Below are 18,260 nucleotides of genomic sequence, written 5' to 3'. Positions count from 1 at the left end.
GCCATTGATAAGGCGTTCTGAGCAGCACATTTCCTCTCAAACTAAGGAACTTGCTCTCCGTTATTGACAGAATGCCTTACAATGTGTTTGCCAGTGCTCAGCAGACCCCCCTCGAAAGACCCCCCATCCCTGGGATGCGGTGCAGTCTGCTGTGGGGTGCTTAGGGGCTTTGTTTCCCTGACTAGGCTCATCAGCAGCTCCAGGTGGTAATAACTATCCAACTGATTTGCACTCATAGAAAAAAAAATCTGCCTGAGGTCACCATGGAGATTCTTCCCCCATCCTCGGCTTCATATCTGACCTGGTGTGTTTCTGGAAAATAATTATGCATGGCAGGAAGTTGCCATACAACAGTCAAGGTGTCCTGGGACTCTCTAGAATCTCTGATCAAATATGCTTTGTTGTGAAGAATAAATTGGAAAACATGGTTTTCACCAATGTGGTGCACAGTGCAATTTATTTATTGCCTTTTCTACTTTTCTGTTCATTTCATCAGTAAAGACCCAAATAAAGAAAATTATTCCCTAGCACGGGGAATGTTAGCACCGGTGTCCAGCATTCAGCATGATCCCATGGATCTAAGGGGGAAGCAGACCCAGAGTCTAGCCAAGTTAACTAGCACAGAAGAGATTTAAATAATGTGCTGGACATTGTTATGTACCAACTAGAAATTATGAAGAAAAATGTGAAAGCCAAAAATGGCATCTTAGTTACCCCTTTTCCACTTTGAAGGCGTCCTTAGGTGGCTAGCTCTTTTTTTTCCTGCTTTTTTTGTTCTTTTTTAATCAAAAAGACGATGCTAATAAGGGGAAATTAATGTGAGGGTACTTTTTATATGTCCCCACTACCTCCCAGTGCAGATGAAGTCACATTGTAGGATCTGTGCTATCCAACATAGAAATTACTAGACAGATGCTGCTACTGAGAGCTTTAAATGTGACTGGCTCCAGCTGAGACATGCTGAATTGTAAAATACACAGCAGACTTCAGGAAATGTGAGTAAAAAATGCAAATTATCCTATTAAATGTATTACAGGTTGAAAACTTAATGCTTTGAATATAACGTTCAATAAAACACATTATGAACAGTAGGCAGCCTGGTATGGGAGTGAACCCTTTTAATCTAGCTCTTGAGAGGCAGAGGCAGGCAAATCTCTGTGAGTTTGAGGCCAGCCTGGTCTACCAGCTTGGACCAGCCTGGTCTATCAGCCTGGTTTAGTGAGTTTTTGGTTTAGCCAGAATTATATGGCAAGGCACTGTGTCAAGCAAAACAGAACAAGACAAAAATGCATTGTGAAAATTATTTCCTACTAGTTTAAAAACCATGACTTCCATAAAATGTAATCAGTTTCATATTCTTTTTCTGTTGGACAGTGCTGTCTGGTCTTTCTCTCTCAGATATCATTGCTCCCTGAGGACCAACTGCTTGCGAATATCAGCAAAATTCTCAATCAGAATTGAAACTCAACCCAAAACGGTTCTGAGAAGCAATTTGTTGATACCACATTAAGAGACTTAAAAGCGTCACAACCTTTTAAGCAAGGGTTATATTCCTAGTGCTATGTCCCTGCAGTTCCGTTTCTAGGTTTCATATCCAAGAGGTGAAAACACAAGTTCATGCAAAAACTTGCCCACACACATTGATAGCAGAATCATTCATAAAAGCCAGTGTGGGGACAACTCAAATGCCTGCCAATGATAAATGGGTGAATGCGATGTGGTATAAGCATACAATGGAGTATTCTGTGGTTATAGATAGGAATAACCCACTAACACATGCTGCAATGTGGACGAACCCGGAAAACCTACTAAGGAGAAGAGGCAGATTAGAAGACCACACTTGGCTGTATTCATGATCTCTAGAAACAGAAGGCAATCCACTGATGACTTAGTTCTGGTAGCAGCAGAGCCACTAGTGAGGGGAGACACTGACAGCTGAAGTTGCTTTTTTTGGGAAATAACAATGTCCCAGTATTGACTGTGGCACTGGCTACAATATACCTGCGCCTACAAGGGTGAACATTCAATTCTGTACTTTAAATGGGTTGATTATATATTGTGTGAACTGTGTTCAATGAAGTTGTTAAAAATGATTACATTTCTGGGGTCGAAGTTAAGAAAAATTATCCTAAGGAAACGAGAAAACCCCTTCTGTGCGTGTTACACATTTCGGCATTATGCATAATAGCAAAAAATTAAAAACAACCTAAGCGGCCAAGTCGAGGTGTGACTAATAATTTATGATATGACCCCATCATGGAATGCAGGTATTAAAATAGTGCACTGTTAGCAAACTCTTGTAAGAGTTTATAGAAATATGAGGAAATTCCTGCTTTTTTATGGGTAAGTGAAAAAGTCACCCAACTGTGATAGATATTATTTACCTAATACCATAACCGTATAAAATGCCTAGAGAGAAACTAGAAGGAAATACTGGTCCCCAAACGCCAGTGTCTGAGTTGTGTGCTATGCGAGGCAGGGAACTCTTCATAGTTTATTTTCCATAATTAACGGTTCTTAATAAAATATTTCATTAATAAGTCTTATTTGTGTATTGCGTGGATTGGTGTGTGTGTGCGTGTGCGTGTGTGTGTGAGCATGGTATACACAAAGGCTGGAGGAGGTGCTGGGTGTCCCATTATGTCACTCTCCTGGTCCCTTACAGAAACTGGAGGTAGGCTGGCAGCCAGCAAGCCCCAGAGCCCCACAGCACTGGGATTAGAGGTGTCTGTGATCACAGCTGGTTTCTGTCATAGGCGCTGGAATCTGAGCCGAATCCTTCCTCGGCTGCTGCAGCAACGCTCTTCCCACGGAGCCATCTCTCCTATTTCTTTTTTTTTAAAAAAAAGTCAGTTCTAACATTTTAATTTCTCAAAAGGAGAATAGGTTGATAAATATGTACTTAAAAAACAATCAGTGTTAAAACAAAGAACTTTTATTTGAAAACCCCTAAACCTAACAAAAACGTTGTGTCCCTTCCCACTCGTTGAGCGCGGCTGTTTTTGGTACAGGCACATGAAGGCAATTTGCCTGATTGCGGTGATACTTAAGTTAGCTGGAAAGAAAAGCTCATCGTTGACTGGTAGTTTTATTTTGTTGATTGACACCATCAATCCCAAATCCTAACACTTTCCATCTTCTCTGTCCTTTCTTTGGGCACCTTAAACCTGAAAACACAAGTTGTTCCCAAACGCAAGCCTCTGGTCTTTGTAGCTAACGTTCCCTTTGCTAATGGATGCTTTCAAATCTCCCGGTTCTTCACAGGGAGCTTTCCCAGGTCTCAGTTCCCTTCTCCTCCAGGCTCTCCTTTGCTGTGTCCTCATTATCCAAGGCCGGCTTTTCCTCTCCCCTCCACAGTCTGGGTGGTACCGGTCTGACCCTAGTAATATAGCTCTCCAGAATATTTATATCTGCTCTCAGCACACACCGTCGACCCCTCTGTGCGGTCTCAGTGGTCGCGTTTGGGAGGACCAGCATTTTCTCTTCCACGGGCAGGGTGGGAGGTCGCCTCTGCACTTTGTAACTCACTTGCTTAAGTAACTTTCGAGTCTGTCTTCTTGCTAGAGTTTTCTTAGATTCTGGCAGAGTTTCTGTCGTCCTCGACTGGGGGTCGTGCAGGGCATTGCGGGGTGCTTATTGATCTCACTTTCTGCTTAGCAGGAAGTTTCTCTGCCCATTCTGCTGATGAGAGGCAGGCAGAACTTGGTGTCCTGCATTTCATCCCCTTCTGCTGCTGGTCAGGAATTCCTTGCACCGTTCAGAGACTCTTAGACCATTCTCAAAATAGAATTTTATGGAAAGAGCTAACTCCAATCCTTTATTTATTTGTTTAATATATTTATTACATATGCATGCTCTGCATACCGGAAGAGATCACCTGATCTTACATGGATGGTTGTGAGCCACCATGTGGTTGCTTGGAATTGAACTCAGGACCTTTGGAAGAGCATCCGGGGCTCTTAACCTCTGAGCCATCTCTCCAGCCCCCAATCCCTTATTTATTGGTGACAGAACAAAGGCTCAGGGGCTCCAAGGCCATGCAGTTGGTCATTCTATAGAACCAGAACCAGAACCAGAACTCAGGACATTTGGCCCCCAAGCTTGTCCTTAACCTTTTCCTGTCTGTCTCGTGTTTCTACTGACTAAAAATTTCAGAACATTTTTGGGAAGATTTATTTTATGAGTGTGTGTGTGTGTGTGTGTGCCTGAGAAGGTCAGAAAGACCTCAGTTTCCCTGGAACTGGAGATTCAGGTGGTTGTTATCCGCCTGACCCATGAGAAGAACCCTAACCTCTGCTTCTCTGTCAGAGCTACAAGCTTTAACTGTGGAGTCATCTTTTTCCAGCCTTCCAAACTGACTTCATTGTGTCTTTTTCTCTCAAGTCCCTCAAGAATGGTGTACATTTAAGCTTTGCTTTGGAAACCATTTAAGCATTATATTAAACATTGCTTTGTATCTGTTAGGAGGAAAAGCTGTCTTGATCTGGCTGGGACTGAGGGGTTTCCCGGGATACAGGACTGAATGTATTGAAAGGAGAGTCTCCGGCAAAGTCAGGTACCGGGTATCCTAGAGTTCTAATTACTGTAACAGGCAGTATTGTGAACATTCATTCCCATGTCCATTTTACAGATTAAGGAAACTGAGGCTCACAGGGTGAAATGATTTGTGCAAGAAAACACAAGCTTGTAAGCGGCAGAAACCAGAGTAAAGTGTAGATGCGCTAAACACAGCTCATCATCTTTGTGCTACAACGTGGAAGTGTGGCTGCTCACAGCTGCTCGGGTCTGAGCAAGGAAAGATAACCCGGTGAAATACTAGTTGAAAATTGATTTATTATGGGCTAGCTTCTTTGAGGTCTTGCCAGTTTGCATGATTGACACATAAAGAGAGGAAAAGCAGCTGTTGAAAACACACGAATTATTTAGCAGTGATAATGAATCAGGTAAGATTTAAATCACGCAATCCCAGGTTGTCTAGTCTCCCCTTCTTAGAGTGGAGGGTTGGGGTTGGGGAAGAAAAGAGACAGCATGACATTTGTTTATGTATCTGGGGAGAAATGAATGCTGTTAGTGTTATCCAGTAAGTTTGAATCAACGGAAATGCACTATTGTATTAAAGAAGCAATAGAGGACCGAAGAGATGGGTCAGCGGCTATGAGCACTGCGCTGCTCTCCGTAGGACCAGAGTTCAGTCCCCACACGGTCTGTGACCCTAGCTCCTGGGTGTTGTCTTTTGACTTCTGAGGATGCCGCACATCCATGGTGCATAGAAATGCATGCCGGTAGAACACACGTACATACACAAAAAAATAAAATCAAAACTGTCAGCAGGGGCTGGAGAGATGGCTCAGCGGTTAAGAGCATTGTTTGCTCTTCTAAAGGTCCTGAGTTCAATTCCCAGCAACCACATGGTGGCTCACAACCATCTGTAATGAGGTCTGGTGCCCTCTTCTGGCCTTCAGGCATACACGCAGAAAGAATACTGTATACACAATGAATAAATAAATAAATATTTAAAAAAAAAAACTGTCAGCAGTTAGACTGTAGCCAGAGTAGTTGTTCGGTGCCTTAGATCTTGTTAAAAGGTTTGACTTTATACCTCAAACCCTCCAGAAGAGCTTGCTGAGATCAATTTATTGATCCATTCTTTTATTTCCTTAGGAGGAAGGCAGTGATTATAATTAAACAGTTTAAAGCTAGTGCTTGAATTTTATTTTCATAAAGAGACATTGATAGAGATAAGGAAAAAAACCCCATAAAACCCATTCAGTTCCTCCCATCAACAAAACCTCCCACCGCCATTCACTTCCCATCTTTTCAGGGATAATTAAGCAAACATAAATTGATATTCTTCCTCATTCCACTGAAGGAGTGAGTTAAATACTTTATTCTGTGGATGGATTTTTTGTTTGATTTTTCGAGACAGGGTTTCTCTGAAGCTTTGGAGCCTGTCCTGGAACTAGCTCTTGTAGACCAGGCTGGCCTTGAACTCACAGAGATCCGCCTGCCTCTGCCTCCCGAGTGCTGGGATTAAAGGCATTGTGTATGAATTTTTTTTAAAAAATGCAATAGCATGTCTGGGGCTGTTTTAAAGTTGAGTGTAAGGAGTTACTAAGTCCTTTTTTACAGTCCTGTAATATTCTATGGTATTCAACCTAGAATATACCATGTTTATTCAACTAGTCATGTTTATAGTAATTATGTTACTAAAACAATGCTTCATTTAATGTATTGAATAAATAATACCTTTGAAAGGTTTAAAAATAGTTTGTAAGGCCAGAAAGATGCCTCAGTGGTGGACAGTGCTGGCCGCTCAACCATGAAAACCTCAGTTCAGATCCTGGCACCCACAGGGATGTCTCAGGATGACGTGGAATTTCAGCTCCTAGCCATCTTATGTCCTCTTCCGGCCTCCATAGTCAATTACACACACATGCACACACATAAATCAAATAAGTCTTTAAAAGTATATGCCTGAGTATACACATATTCACATATATAGGCCTCTTGCATTCATTGCTGTCAATAATTTACCCACCATTCATATGCTCAGATAAAAATGCTGCAACTAGCATCAAATATAGCCTTATGAATATGGAAATAAATAAAAACAAATATCTATACTTAAATTTCCTCCTTTTATACATTGACCTATGAACCTATGAATCATACTATCCTCTGTTTGTCTCTCTCCACCCAACAAAATATCTTGTGTGTGTATATATATATACATTATAAAATACATATATATAAAATATCTTGGATATATATTAGACTCTAATTATATATATATTTCCTCTCTATCTATCTAGTCTAGTATAGATGTATATTAGGGTCCTCATTGTTTCTTTTGTGTAATAATTGCATAAAATTCCATAGTGTGGATATATTGTATTTCATATAACCGATCCCTATTGATCAGTGTTCAAATGTCACTTTGTCTGTCCACACGTCCGTCCTCAGCACACTGTGACTACTCTCTGGCAGAGAGACTGGAGATTTCATGGTAGGTCACCCCACCACTTCCTTGTTTTCCCTAGAGTCTTTCAGGATAAAGATCCTCTTGGTTTTGTTACTCAGCACATGGCAGAACCCTTTACCTTCTGCGCCATAAACAGTCTCTCTGAATATTATTGAAACGCTGTTGTTACACAAAGAGGAACTACGGAAGGTGTGGCTGCAATTATTACACTGCTTTTCCCCACTGACAGAACTGTTGTAGACGATACAAGGTAGGAGTGTGTGGAGAATGCCTGGTGATACCTGGGGATCTGCTTTTAGTTTTTCTCTCTCCTTTTGGGCATGTAGAGAATGTTCATCTATTTTTAAAATGTTCCCTGACCTGGTCTAAAATGATCGTTCTCAATGATCCCTAATGGATAACTTCAAAAGCTAGAGCTTTGCATCACTAGATAACACGGAATACAAACCTTCTTTTAGATTGGTTTTGATGGAAACAATTTGCATATCCTATGAAATACCATAAAATCCGTCCTGTGCAAGAGACATTATTAGAAGCTTTTTATTGAAAAAGCTAAACATAAATTATGGTGAAGAGGCTTTGGCTGTAAGATAGTTTAAATGGAAACAATCCAGTAGGAGGGAGATTAATCTACTTTCCTAAAATAGAGGCATATTTTTCAGTAAAACCAGAGCAGGATCTTGTTGTTGTGAAGGATGTCTTCAGCTTCAATGTACACTTGGGATGTTGAGAATAGCCAGCGTCAAGCGGCTTGTCAGGACAGAGTGAAAGAGGCAACACGGAAACAGAGCAATAATTTTCTCGTTTTCCACACGAGGTTGTAGTTCTGGGGGTGTAAATGTTTTTACTGACGAGGTAAGTCAAGATTTTCCCCTGCGATGCTCAAAGAATAAGGATTTAGACTTCAGAGATGGTGTCGCGTTCTGGCCTCTGAAAGGCAAGGTGGGGTTGGTGAGGGGTGGGTTTGGCGACACCCAGCACAGAGTTCCGGATCCCAGGTTTTGTGATTCTGGGGAGTCTCCTGGGCCTTAATTGTCTCCTTCATTGTGTGGGATGGCTATGGTAAATTTGACACTCGAAAGTTTCAAGTCCCCCTCCTCCTTCCTCCATATTCCCTTTTCCTTATTTTATTTTATTTTGAGGGCAGGATTTCAGTATGAAGCTCATGTTGGTTTGAAACTTGGTACAATCCTTCCACCTCAGCTTCCTGAGTGCCACACTTGCAGGCATGCACTATTAAGCCTCCCTTCAAGCTCTTGAAGGTAAGCAGCCAGCTGTATGCTAGACTACTTCTCTAAAGCTTCTGTATCTAAACTCTGATTGGCCCCCTCGCTAAGGACTGTTTTAGAAGTCACACTGGGGTGTCAAATAAGATCTTGGGAAACAAAGAAAGCCTGAGTCCTGGGAAGTTCTCTCTCTCTCTCTCTCTCTCTCTCTCTCTCTCTCTCTCTCTCTCGTCCTGGGACTGGTTTTTATCAGGGTTAGAGGTGGAGAAAGATCAGGAGCCTCTTGAAAGTCTCCTTCCCCCCACCTCATTTCTGTCTGGCTGCAGTCTCCTGAGTGTGTTCCCCTTCAAAGTCAAACAATTGTTGTGAGCATATTTTTTTTTCTGCTGTGCGAAGATCATACCGTGATTTCAAGATTCAATATTATTTGTGTATGCTCCTTTTTTTCATCTAATCATATTCTTCTGGGCACCCAGAAAAAAATGGTTAGAAATGATGGTTGGTTTATAGCAATGCAAAAGGGCACTTGCTACGGCTGATTCCTGGGTGAAGTGTTTATACTGCAACCTGTCAGGCATTTAAAAAAAATTCCTTAATACATGCAATAGAGCATATAGAAAACAGGGTAAAGAAATAAAAGGTGCATTCTGACTAGTTTGTTGATTTATTTTAAAGAATTCTTAAGTTATCAAAAAATTCGTCGATACATACAGAAGGACCTAAACAGTATTCTGACTGTGCCCTTCAGGAAAGGTTAAAGAAAGCCAAAGTTGTAGCTTAGAAATGATAATATGCAGGTTCAGTGGGAAGTTTTAGGTCATGGCTCATTAAAAAAAAAACCCATATGATGTCTAGATAAAATTCCAAAATAATAAATATATAAATACAGTTCTGTGGTTTTTTTTAACATATATAATCTTGAATCTTGGGGGCAGGACACTTTTATTCAGTTTTCATGTTGGCAGATATTAGGTGCTTAATATGCTTAATGAATAAATGAATGAATTAGTGAATTAGAACAACTTCAGTCTCTTAAAAGTTTTTGACAAATTGCAGCATTTACAGTACTTCTAATGTGATAAGAGTGAGGCTCAGATCTACATTCTGAATGTCAAATGTCTCACGGTTGAGTGATACATCTAAAAATATGAGCCAGGAATCCCTCAGTATTTTAGGAAGAAACCATAAATGTCATTCATAAATTTGCTGCCTATGTAAAAGTGCTGGCTTTTGATTAAATATGTAAGAAGAGGTCCATCTCCTGGCCACATTACAATTAGTTACTGGTTTGTGACAAGGGCCGATGAGTTAATGTGTCATCAGTGATCGCAAACGAACCTCAGCTAGCATCCCCAGTCAGTGTGATGACGTCAGAGGTTTATAACTGACCTTCTCTCTTAGCTTAATTTTGCTGTTTTCTCCCTTAGAGCACAGCTAAAAAGCTATCTTGTCAAGTTGTGTGATTGGCTTGTTTATTGTGTGGCGATCTTATAGAGTAATATTTTATGCGGAGCGGTTCCCGCAAGTGATTTGAAATTAAACCTCTTCCTTGCACCTGTAAGGATGTGGAAATGACGGCCCGGCAGCTCGATGATGGCTCTACAAAGCCGCATTTCCTCCATCATCTTCAAGGTCGTCGAGATTTATGATCTAATCACCCAGGGCTCCTTCACAGGAAGCATTGGAATCTGATTAAAAGGAAAAACAAATAGCCATATAGATTTATTAATAAAATGCGCATGACCTTTTCACATGTCTACCTCTTTCAACATATTGCCAGTTTAAATCAGAAAGGAGTTTTTTTGGGGGGGGGTGTTGAATTTTTAGAGTTGCGACAGAGTTCCCACCTACTTGTGCACACATGCATCGGGGAGGGCTATCTCTTCCCTCCCTCGTTCTCTTTGGGGTTTAATTACTTCACCTACATCCTAATTCAGGTAACTCATAAAACTTAGTCTTTGTTGTAGGTCCAACAGCTGTCTTATGTCAGTAGCAAGGAAAATGTTCACAGCACACCGGAATGCTGCAAGACGGTTTATGGTGTTGCAATAAAAGGTAAATTGAATTTACAAAGATGCATTTGTCACTGATTAAAAACTTACAAAGTTAATTGGAAACACTGTGGAGGTGTTACCACACAACTCGAGGTGTAATGGGGGCTCTAATTCAGCCTGGAGGTGAGTTGCGGGTCCTATTAGGGCCTCACATAAGATACCCAGTGACACAGTCCAATTTAAGTAGCAAAGCAACACAATAAAGATCTCAAAAATTTTTTTTTTAAAATATGAGGTGAATGTAAATTTATTCACAATTAATTCTTGTAAATGGCTACAGGAAAAGGCCCTCCGTGCCACAGAAATACCAAACACGCTAATCACACGGTTTTCCCCACAGAAAACATATTGAAGGGGTTTTGTTTCCCCAATCTGCAACATTTCTTGATTTCTTGATGTTTACATTGGCAGGACCTTGAGTAAAACCTATGAGTGGAGAAGGGAAAAGCCAGGCTCAAAGCGCCGGCCGTCTGAAGTCAGCAGGACCTTCCCGAGGGACCTGGCGAATTATCTCCACATAATTCACTTAACCTTTGGCATTTGGGGACTGGGGAAACTGAACGTATTTCCAAACCCGAGGCTTTTAATTGCTGGTTTTAGTGTCACAAGCACAGGTCAGTAGGCGAGATGATGATTGAAAAACAGTTGTAGAAAGCTTTTCACCTCTGGTGTGCATCCTGGACGGAATTAAGCCGGTGGCCCGGGACGGTCTTCAGATTTCTGCAGACACACGCCCTTAAGGCCAGAATGATGGGCCCCATATGAACGTTCTGAGCATGTGCCTTGAGGTGGCTGGAGAATTTTTAAATTTTAGGCTAGGTGTGTGCTGAAACGGAGAGACAAGACAATTAAACTGGGTCGTATCAATAACCATTGCTGTATTATTCCAGGGTCGTGGACTTTTGTGTCGGTTGTCTTAGAGACTGGATGCTTAAATTCAAAGCGCGTGTATTGGTTGTTATACATGCTTTGTTTCTGTATGTCTTATACTTTAAATATCCAACACCCTAATACATTGGCCCAGCTCCAGTGCCCCTCCTGTCTCCCCAGTTCTGGGATCACAGCCTGGCACCAACATGACTGGCTTTTTTCACAAGTACTGGGGATTCAAACTCAGGTCCTTGTGCTTGTGTAGAAAGCAACACACACACACACACACACACACACACACACACACACACACACACGTTACTACCCCCTCCCTGAGATGGGATCTTACTATCTCATGTACACCGATTTCATACTTCTTCAGCCTCCTGTGCAGCTCATAATGTTGAGACTGGCTTATTTTTCATTTGAATTCAGGTCATTAGGTTTGCACCACAAGCCCTTTTAACCGGCTGAGGCGTCTTGTTGGCCCAAGCAGACACATACCTTTTTAGAAGGCATCATTTGTTGAATGCTTGCTACCCGCTGATCACGTTTTGTGTTTGATTCACATAAAAATATTAGAACGTGTTATGGTTAACCCCACTGTATGGATGAGGAGGAAATAGTTAAAGAAGTTGCCTACGTAGGTGCCGGAGTCAGGATATCCAGTTGTAGAACAGCCTTTCTGCTCTCTGGCCCACTCCTGCTGCGCTTGCCTGTCAAAAGCCTGTTTTAAATGTGCAAACTTTTTACTTGAACTTTGCGAACAGTTATCCGGGTCTGGGGGACTAACTGATACCAGTAAGTAGTTGAGTAGCAGGAACACAAACCAAGTTCAAGTCAGGCTAAGTTCCTGTAAGAGTTGATATGGCACAGCCCAAGGCTCGCAGGATTTGGTATCGGAGCCCTCCATCTTTCTCTGACAGATTGCCTTTGGCCTACGTAAGTCAATTTCTTGAAATCTAACTTTATTCATAAAATGGAAACAATGTATCTTAGACTTAGGAATTACTGGGGGAGGGGAGTTAAATGATACAACTGGGGAGAGAGATTCCCTGGACGGTGAAGTGCTATTGGACGGTGAAGCGCTATTAAAGGCTTCATTTCTTACTTCCTGTAACACCATTTTCAGAATTTTTGCCAGAATCTCTGCTTTTTTTTTTTTTTTTTTTTTTTTTTTTGTTTTTTTTTTTGACAGGGTTTCTCTGTGGCTTTGGAGCCTGTCCTGGCACTAGGCTGGTCTCGAACTCACAGAGATCCGCCTGCCTCTGCCTCCCGAGTGCTGGGATTAAAGGCGTGCGCCACCACCGCCCGGCCAGAATCTCTTCTTAAATAATGCTGCCTACGAGGAACCTGGGCAGAGCAGGGAAGATGCAGCGTCAGATTCCAGGCCTTGGAGGACTCAGTCCCCCACAGTCAGCAGCTTCGTTCAGAATTGTCTTGCCACAATCAGGAAACTGTGTCATGGCAAAATGCCTGTGCCTGGCCAAAGGAATCTCTCACTGCACAACCAGAGGGCAGCTAGGAGATTGGGGGGAGATTTTAAGTTAAACAAAGTAGATGTCATGATTTTACTACCGAAAAACTTGGAGCACCATTTCCTACGGAAGGGCAGTCCAAGATGTCAGTTTCTGGTTATTCTGCACCTTGAGGTGTTTGAAGTATCCTTGCCAAAACCAGCCCACACCCCACCAGCAGGGAGCTCCATCCTTCCTTTAATTCTTTCCACTTACTCAACGGCCTTTCCTTTCATCTTGTGTCTGTGACTTATTGAATCTTGTAAGGGCTTTGTGTTTAAGGCTGTCCCTGTATTCCTGCTGTTCACGAAGCAATTACAGCGGCAACCAAAATCCATTATTACATTTACAAGATACCAACTGTCCACTGCTGCCAGTTCTTGGCACCCATTCTTAATGAGACATGAGGAGAATCTGAATGTTTCCCTGCTTCAGATAGTTTAAAGAAAATAAATTTGAATCCTCGTTCTTTTTTTTCTTGCCATCAAGATTCTAAGAGAGTGGAGATGTTATAAAATGGACAAAAGTTAGGATGAAATTTATAAATATAACAGTCAGTTCTCAGAATCTTTGTACTGGAGACCAACCACCTTATAAAGTATAGATTACTGCTCTCCTATTCTCTTTTATGAGTAACCAAATTACAGTTATTAAATTTGGGGGCTCATCTGAGCCCACAGGAAGCTGGTCAGGGTGGCACCTGGGATCTAAGTGACAAATCCATTTATAGAAATGTTCCCAGGGAATTCTCTGCCACAAAAGATAATGAGTCTCAAACGAAAATGACCAGAAGATATTCTCAGTCTAAACCTAAGGAGGGAACACGACTTTCCATGAACAAAACCAAATCATTCACATAAATGTGTAAAATAATTTTTAATCCTATGAAGACTTGTGTCTCAACAAATCGTTACCTTTGAAAGTGTGGTGAAGTAAGGGAAAAGAGAGAAGAAATGATCATTTGAGAGAAAAGTCTGAGCACCAAAAAATAGTAAAATAAAGCAAAATTAATCTGCCTTGGCCTCGAAGTGTGCTACTTCCTCTATCCTATTCTAGACCAGGTGCTCAATTTAAGACAGAGATCCGAGAGATTTCAAGGCTTGAGTTACTTCATAATGATATTTAAAGTCGTCACATTGACTTTCTTGATTATGCATTGAATCAAATTATAAACAAATAAACATGACTTTGTTTCTTTCTAGAAAGCATTGGCAATGGGGCACATTATCTAAATTATGCTATCTCTCGGCAGAAGAGCTGCGCAGGTAAGATGACAACGAAAATGTTCTATTTCTGAGGTAAGGATCTTACTTACCATCGGATGCTCTAGGATTATCCTCCCCTTCACAGAGCTGAATGTAGATGGAGTTTTGAATGGAGACAACTTCAATCGCTGTTGACCTCAGAAATGAGGACAGAGAAGCCAGTAAGCATGAACAGTTACATACTTGGGCAGTTTCTATAACATCTCTCATTTATTTGGGCCTTAGTTTGCTCATTTTAAATGCTAGCATGCACAAGACAGAGACTTGTGGAGGGGAAGCTACACTAGTTAGTGAATGACCTGTGGGCAGCTTGAAGTTGGTTATGGGAAGGGAATTTACGCCATGGAAATTGCCAAAAGCGGCAGACCAGGTCCTCTTCGTGTCTTTGGAGCTGTTCATTGCGACACTCAACAGCATACCCCTGGAGCTCACAGACATGTGAATAGAGTTCCGTAGTCCACTGAGTTTTGGAAACATATTTAAACAACCTAACACCCTTTCTTCTCTTTCTCTTATTCTCTCTTTATTTTGTCCTTTCTCCTTTCTTTTTTTTTATTGCCCCATAAGAAATACCAAGGCTGAGGTATATGACCTCTGATTACAACACTTAATACATAAGAAATTCTCCAGATGTGCCTACATGTCTCTAATCCTTAAAACTTGATCTTTGCTATTAATAGTCTTCTCTTACTCCCTCCCTTTTCTCTTTCTCTGAGATCTAGCTTTCATTTATTGTAAGCAACATGCACTACTTTCTCTAGTGGATATTATTTTGCACAAGACAAAAGAGCAGAGCTATACACAGTAGACCTGAAAGTCCCCTCTTTACTGTTTTTTTTTCCCCAAGGCAGATCTACCCATGTTTTAGGGTGGTAACGTGTGCTTGAACCCCCTACAATGTTCTAGACTGTGTTGGAACACAGAAATGGTTCCTGTGGGCACATGTAAGTTCATGGCTATTCTTTAGAGGCTGGTTTTCCTAGTTAGTGGGCTAATAGACTTTTAAGAAAATGTGGAGTTATGAAGTTATACTATGCTTCTAGAGATGGCCATTATTTCATACACAGATGAATTGCATCATATATAGAGACCCAGTTTGGGAACAAGCTTGTGAAATAAAAGCAAATGATTTTGTTAGGTTACTTTCAGCATTGCAGAAACTCTCACACTGTTTTCAAGTGGTAAGACACTCAGGCCCCTTTTGGTGATTATCTAGAGACAGATACACAGAGAAGATTTTGTGAAATTTCAAGAAATGAAATGCTGTTGGCCAGACGCTGAATCTTCTGGAAATGAAGCTCTTACGTCATGTCTTTTGCAGTAGGAAATCAATGGCAATTCTCACTAAGAATTAGTGATGTTAAAGGATACATTCACAGAGAGCTCAATAACTGATGTACTTTTAAAGTGCCCAGAAGAAAGTTGGGATAAGTGAATTCTACTTGAAGCTCAGTTTTTACTTCAACTGATCCTGTTTATTACTTAAATTATTTTTGTGGTGCATTCGCAGGTTTATTCCCAGTGCTTCGACTAGTGTTAAAGGAGCATTAGAAGACTAGTTTATTTTAAGGACAATTTATTCAGTTCGCCCCCCTTTGATTTACTGTCAGAGAGTCTTTAAAGGTGAACTATAGAGACAGATTACTAAAAACAGTTCAGACATATACAGTTTACTTTTCCAAGATATATGATCGCTTTCAAAAGTGTAATATAGACATAGCAGTGCCCCCTCTTCTGGGTTCGACTGGAGATCTTGTTAGCACTACCTGGGTCTGCATTGTGATAATCGTTGCTAAAATAAGGTGTGATGTAAGGAGACTAACCCAAAGCATAAAGTCAAGGCAGATGATGACATGGATTAAAGGAATTACTGAACTCTTATTCCAGGACACATGGATAAATCTTAAAGATGGCCTTCTTTAAACTCCCCCTGGGTCTTATTGAAGTCTGCAATAAAAAACTCAGTCTGGTCTCAATGTGCTAAAGGCTACCGCTGAAAGGGTGTTAGCCTGAGAGAATCCAGTGGTGAGCTGTAGGTGACACAGGCACGGGACTGTTAACAATTAGCCTCCTTCTTCTCAGATGTCACAGAATTCCTGAGGGATTGGGCCCACAGGAAACTTAACTTTCTTCTTCTTCTTCTTCTTCTTCTTCTTCTTCTTCTTCTTCTTCTTCTTCTTCTTCTTCTTCTTCTTCCTCTTCCTCTTCCTCTTCCTCCTCCTCCTTCTCCTCCTCCTCCTCCCCCCCTCCTCCTCTTCTTAGCAAAGGCTTTTTCAGAAAACATTGGCTGCTAACAAAATTAAAGATAAGGCTGGAATAATTTGTGTTATGTCACGACCCCCTGGTTAGGTTAGTCGTGAAAGCAGCTGGCAAAGACGAAGGCTGGGGAGATCAACTTGAGAACATAAGCCCCGAATAAATCTGAAATCCGACTCACAATGAACAGAGCAAATAAACATGTTACAGCCATTCCCATTAGAAGTCAGGGTAAGCTAGAGTGATTTTAAAATTATGTTCAAATATTCCTAAAGGATAGAAATATCCTCACTTCTTTTGAGGATGGATATTTATGAAATGCCAGTGATGCTGTGCCAGGGACACATCCATCCTCCCTCCCCTCCATTTTGCTTAAAAAAAAAAAGATAGCTCTAGCAGAAGGAAAATGGTTTCTACTATGAAAATAGAATTCTTTTTAGGAAAAGAAACAATAAAAACTGAAATGAGCCGAATTCTTGTAAGCAGGAAAAGTTATTTGTTGATGTTTTCATTGAATTTGTGACCGACAGTCAAATATAATAAGTACACATCTGCTGAGTATATAGTAAGCAAGCAAATGAATAGGTTAGTTTTTAAACCAGAGGAGGATAGAGAAATCAGTGAACAAGCAGAAAAAATTCGAAGGTGGCTAAGTACCTTTATATAACATAAGTTATAAATTCAGTTTGCAAAGCAATTTAATATTGCTATTTTTCTTTATTTTGTATAGAATGCTTCATGAATTTGTGTGTTGTCCTTGCCTAGGAGCTATGCCATTCTTTCCTGTATTGTACCAATTTTAGTACATGTCTGTGGCTCTCATGCCCATCCCTCCTCCACTCGTCCACAGACACCACTTTTCCAGGTTCCACTTTTTATTTGCATCTTATTTCTTTTTGTATCCTCAAGCTGAGTGGCTGCATGCTGTCCTCCCAGATGGTCTGTGATGGTAGGAAGCCTGTATTCATACCCAGCTTCGTTTCCAGCAGCAGAGCTGAGAACAGCAGCCCTGGCTGGGAACCCACTGTTCTTTAATCCTTAGAGCTTGAACTTGGCTCTCAGTTGCCTCCAGGTGAGTTAGCTAGTTTATCTCTAAAGTCATGTTCAGCTCTGTCTATGAATCTTGGTATTTATGGCTTTAAAAAGCTTCTGCATTGCTGGGTGGTGGTGGCAAATGCCTTTAATCCCAGCACTCAGGAGGCAGGCAGATCTCTGTGAGTTCGAGGCCAGTCTGGTCTACAAGAGCTAGTTCTAGGACAGGCTCCAAAGCTACAGCGAAACCCTGTCTCGAAAGTCTTTTGCGTTAACAACAGAATATGAATTGTTCCCTTTAAAGATCAGGCTATTAGATAGTCCAGGTGCATAGAAGAAACAGAAAAGTTCATCTTGTAATCCACTTTACATGTGGGGCTGTCAGATTTCCTGAGACACATAGATGATCGTGTCCTATTTTTGGCTCAAAAAACCTTCAGTAGCTTTCTGCTCTCCCTTGTGAGGCAGCCTGTGTTAGTGGCCGGGGACGCTGACCCCAAGGCCCGAAGGCTTGGTCGGACTTTGATAATTAGGTAGGCAGCTACCTCTGGGTCTCCATGAAACTCACCAAACTGGAGGAATTTTCTAGGTCTTTGTTTCCTTGTCGGTGGCTGGGTCGGGATGATGATTATATAAATTTCAAACACTATTTACTATTTACTGTTCTTGTTATATCTTCTGAGCCCCTCCCCTTCTCAGACTCAGGGACTTTAAGCTTTGGGGTATTTTTTCGGTACACATACAGGAGATTTCTAAAGAAACATAGCAACATTTTTCTAGAGAGTTCTGCTCCCCTTACCGGAAGCTGGGAAATCTCTTTTGATTGAGCCCTAGGAGCAGATGGCTCAACACTTCCCCTGGTATCTGATCTCTTGGTGTGAAGGCAGTTACCTGGGCAGCCTTGAGCTACTGCCCAAGCTGAGTTCCTGTTGAAGTCAGCACAGGCGGTCAGACGGGAGAAGCAGGGCAGCCCAGGAGGAGTGTTGCTTTGTGTTATGGCTTCAAGCACAAGCTCATCCTCTGTCGCACGGTGACTATCAGGGCAGGTGGGAAAGTAA

At 41.4% G+C, this 18,260-nt stretch overlaps 1 long non-coding RNA gene across 2 annotated transcripts in view; it reads left to right on the top strand.

Moving 5' to 3' along the window:
• Positions 1-7,607: 7,607 nt before the first annotated feature.
• LOC126486926 (uncharacterized) overlaps positions 7,608-18,260 on the top strand; it is a 30,990-nt gene continuing 20,337 nt past the window's right edge. Inside the window, exons 1-5 of one of the 2 annotated variants that reach the window (XR_007588233.1) lie at positions 7,608-7,837; positions 8,130-8,244; positions 10,176-10,263; positions 13,852-13,914; positions 17,080-17,242. This is a non-coding gene — a long non-coding RNA (uncharacterized lncRNA). The remainder of the gene's footprint in view (positions 7,838-8,129; positions 8,245-10,175; positions 10,264-13,851; positions 13,915-17,079; positions 17,243-18,260) is intronic. The other variant, XR_007588234.1, reaches the window with a different exon arrangement.

This window comes from Alexandromys fortis, unplaced genomic scaffold (assembly GCF_014885135.2).
Source record: "Alexandromys fortis isolate MF-2015 unplaced genomic scaffold, M_Fortis_MF-2015_v1.1 scaffold_8_1_9099942, whole genome shotgun sequence".
Classification (NCBI taxonomy): Eukaryota; Metazoa; Chordata; class Mammalia; order Rodentia; family Cricetidae; genus Alexandromys; species Alexandromys fortis.
The sequence above is the reverse complement of the archived record's forward strand: the minus strand, read 5'-3'. Positions and strand labels throughout refer to the sequence as shown.